This window comes from Atta colombica, unplaced genomic scaffold, assembly GCF_001594045.1.
Source record: "Atta colombica isolate Treedump-2 unplaced genomic scaffold, Acol1.0 scaffold156, whole genome shotgun sequence".
NCBI classification, from domain to species: domain Eukaryota; kingdom Metazoa; phylum Arthropoda; class Insecta; order Hymenoptera; family Formicidae; genus Atta; species Atta colombica.
The window spans coordinates 121,920-126,504 of record NW_017259246.1 but is presented as its reverse complement, the minus strand read 5'-3'; positions in this window follow the sequence as shown (position 1 = coordinate 126,504).

The window sequence follows — 4,585 nt, the reverse complement described above, 5'->3', positions numbered from 1 at the left end:
TTCCATGCAGTGCAATCGTAGGTGATATTATAGTACATGCGTATGTAAGTTATTCTTACATACTTAAAATTACTTGCGCTTTTCCATCTCTCCTCCGTCCGTCTCTGCTTACGCGCTTTTATTCGCTTTTTTACATCGCCCGCATATAAAATATTCTTGAATTAGGTTAAACGGCATGTCAAGGCTCCGCAATACTTCACGCTTTGCTACGCTTAATGACTCCTATCGCTCAACGATCTGAAAGATATCACAGTGGAAAATGATTATGTAGCCACGTAGAGTTTCCTACGTGACTCAATTAAAGCCGCATGAATAAATGATCGCGAGTAATGCGAGTATGATATTATAGCTATCGACTGATTAATAGATAATTTTCGATATTGCATACGTCGTAAATTCTTGCATGTTAAACGCCGCGTATTATCTTGTTATAAAATTACAACTGTGCTATACAGAAGGACACAGGGTAGCGCATGATGACGACAAAAGCTCATTATGTTCACTCCAACAATTGCGGATCGTCATAATGGAAAATTGCAGTCGCACATCTCGTATATGAATGTATCATCTATTTTATTATCGCGTGCAGTTGAATGCAACTCGTCGGTTCTGTCGAGATTGTATACTCATTGAGAATTAAGGAATACAGATATTTTCTCGAGCGTTTACCATTATTTATTACCGTCTCTCCTATTATTTATTTAGTATCATTATTCGCCATTTTCAGCGTATTATTTATTTAATATTATTATTTATTTTGTTTTCTCTGTAAATGAAATAATTAAAAACGAATTTCTTAAATTTCTTTCTGTCATATATCTACATACATGACGTGCATGATTAAGTCGAGTATTTTTTCCATAATATTCGTTTTATTCCTTTCCTTAAATTTTGAACTCTTCATTGTTAAATTCATAATATCAAAAATTCATATATCAAAACTCAATTTGAGTTATTTTTAATCATTTTTATAGAGCACTGCTTCGATCCAATTTTATTAAAATCTCACTAATTTTATTAAAATAATAAAATTTAAAAGAAAGTAAAAAAAATAAAAAAGAAACTAAATTTGACTCAAATTTAGATTATTATTCATTGAGTGCATACATTAATATGATATTTACATTGTTTAAAATTAATTACAAAAATGAAATTGATTTATATTTTGACACAAATGGAAGTTACAACAATAATAAAATGTTTAAGCGATTAGATTACCAGCGCTTCTTTGAATTCTAACAGTATCTAGTCGCTTTTTAATACATAATATATAATAATACATTCCAATTATACATAAAATTAAATCATTATTAACAAACAATAGATAGACCAATCACATCGCATTACCGTAATAATCTGTCGCTTTAAGAGAGTGATTTGCTAGAATATCCATGACCTCGATATAAGATTGATTTATTCCAAAGAATTGGACAGACAGTCCCGTTGAATGTCGGAAATAATTTATTGAAACGTCTGTCAAGTTGATTTGATACGTGTGTACGAAAATCGAGCGGACGCAATGCGATGTCACAGCGCGGTTTCGTGGATATCAACGAGCGGATAAAATGCATACGTTAGTGGAACGCGTTGAACATATATAGCCGAAGCGAACGTATGCGAGAGAGGAGGTCGTTGACGTTATGTTTATGTAAAACGAATCGTGACGTTATCTTCGACGATGGAATTAATTATTGGAGAACGCCGATCAGTCAATTATTCACGATTTTAATTAACTCCAAAATATTTCTACCACATCCGAGTGTTATGCCGTTGCCAAATATAGTCTAACACCATCGGCGCGTGTAACATCGCGCTCGTTTGTTGTACATTGTCTATACGCCACGTCCCGCATTTATTATTATTTATTATTCTCCATTTATCGCGTGCATTGCACACTTCGTCACACACGGGGCACGTCGTCTCAAAACTAAAGCTTTAATCTCTCGCGACCGGGAGTGGATTTAAAAGCGCGAGCGTTCGAATTAATCGGCGCGTCGGAAACAGCGCGTTATTTTCGGCAGGAAGCGTACGACCGCGCTCGAAAACGAGATATTCTGTCAAAGGATAGGCAACATTGGGCAGCAAGTTGCGCTGACGCGAATCGACTGTTATCGCGTGATCGTAATGGCGGAACAAAACTTTTAACGGTTCGTCCGCTCTCACTGAATCCGGACGATCGCTGAATTCGCGCAGTATCCATATTTGACATGTTTTACTGGCAAAAAGCGGAACTATCAGTGGATTCCGTGCGCTCGCGAGTGAGAAGGTAAGAGAGACAATGTTCAACGATTCGATTGGTATTCTAGCGACATTGGTCACAAAAAAATATCGAGCTTTCTTTTGTTCTTCAGATAAATCGAGCGCAAAAAGATTCCTTTCAAAAATAAAGTGCGTCGAAAATAGTAAGCGCTCGTCGTTTAACTGCTCGCTTCGTTGCTTATAATTCACAGCTCGTTTAACCGCCAATTTCTCTACGTGGATAGCTAAGAATTATGTAATCGCGTGTAATGAGATGCAATTACGAAGTGAAAAGAACGAAATAAAACCAACGTGTCGTATACAATACACTTTATTTCATTATGTCAAATTATACTCAGTTTGAGTAATTTTTAATTATTTGTATAAATCTCCACTGTTCCTACTCAATATAATAATAATAATAATAATAATAATAAAACTTTATTGATGTGCAGTACAAAGAAAAAATTGACCTGGAGTAGGACAAAACATAAAAAACGAAGATGCACAATCAAGAGATGAGATATAGCAATATAATGCCTGGAAACTTAAAACTGAACAAAGCTAAGACAATTAAAAACTAGAACTGCAGCATAATAGCGACAAAAAAAGGGAGAATAAAGCTGACAATAAGTAAAACGAAATAAATTAAAAATTAAATGTAATATATCATAAAATTAACACAATGGAGTTACATAGTTTAAAACGAGAAAATGTATTAAATTTGATTCAAATTAGCTTATTAATTCATACGTTAATATGGACGTTATTTATCTTTAAACTAACTAAGAAAAGTGAATTGATTTATATTTTAGCACGAAAGTTAAAAATAACACAATTTAACTCAAGGGATTGAGTTACCATTGCTCCTTTGATATCTAACAGGATATTTGAAACAAGTGGAGTCGCTTATTGCGGCTACTATTCCGGCATGTTGCAGCGGTGCGCATATGGGGAATAAAATTGTGCTGGCATTTTTGAATGCAGGTCGAGACGACTATGTTTTGCCGAGGAAAAATAGAATAATAAAGGCAAACCGGTGAAAACAAACAAGTTGGCTCGTAAAATCGCCGATAGTGTTGTACTTGTATCGACTAAATGGCGAGCTCAAATCTTCAAAATGGGTTTATTTTTTCGAAACTTTCTTCAATCGTTCGCTCGCGTAACTTTTTCTTGGGCTAAAGAATTGTTAAAGAATTTTCAAAGCATTTATAAACTAGCGTAGAAAGTAACGATTCTATATATTACAGAAAAACAAGATCGTTTTAATTAGAGAAGATATTAATAATATTTATTTTGCGGAATATTTGTAATTCGTGGATAATTTTAAAATAAAGATACAAAGGAAATTTATATTAAAATTTTTATATTAAAAATTTAGATTAAATTAATAATTATGTGTTACTGTCAACGAAAGCAATAAATGCATTTGATACTATAGAAATTTTAATAGCATAGAAATATATATATATATATGATCATTAAAAATATTGAATATATTTAATTTAGAAATTTCAATAATATAGTGATTTTCTTATTCTATTCCTCGCATCTCATTAATTGTTTCGGTAACTTGAGCGATGGCAGGACTAAAATTCAATGTAACCAGATCTCCGATGTTTGTAGCGCGCAGTCTGTGCCAGAACAGTCACAATAGGTGACATTATCAAGCACGGGATTTGTAGGTGGGAGTGTTCGGTCCGGGAGTTTGGTCGCCTATCTACCTCGCTTCAGGTCGGATATTTGCTAGTTAAGTGACGGTATTGACGCGTGCGACAAGCAAATACCAATATGCCGCCGTCGGGCATCGTACATATCTACCAACTAGACGACGATCAAACAATTACATTCGTTCGAAAGCCGTATTGTCGGGAAAATTTGGTGACTGCACACATTTTTGATTCTGTTGCACATATATTTTACTTTATCTCGACTACAGAATTAAAACAAGAGAATTAAAATGGATGGCGAACGATACTTTGTGAAAAATCCTCTCGCTCGCTGTGCAATAGTATTTTCCACATTGCATTGGTGGATCTTTAAAAGGAGAAAAGAAAAATATATATATATATATATATATGTTCTGAGGCATTTCTTCGAAGATAGTCACTGAATTGCAAGACAAAATGAAAGTTGAGTGATTGTTAATAAACGATAAAATGCTTCTTAAAAATTGAGGTATACCTCTACTGGCTCCCTCACGCGTAAAAACTTTTCGAACGACGTCGGTTGCAGACTTTATGAATCTCGTAAGAAAGTTCGTTAAGCCATTTTCGAGGCACGTAATCCGACCTGAAGAAAATATGTTCATGAACATTAATAAATAATAGAGAGAGAGAGAGAGAGA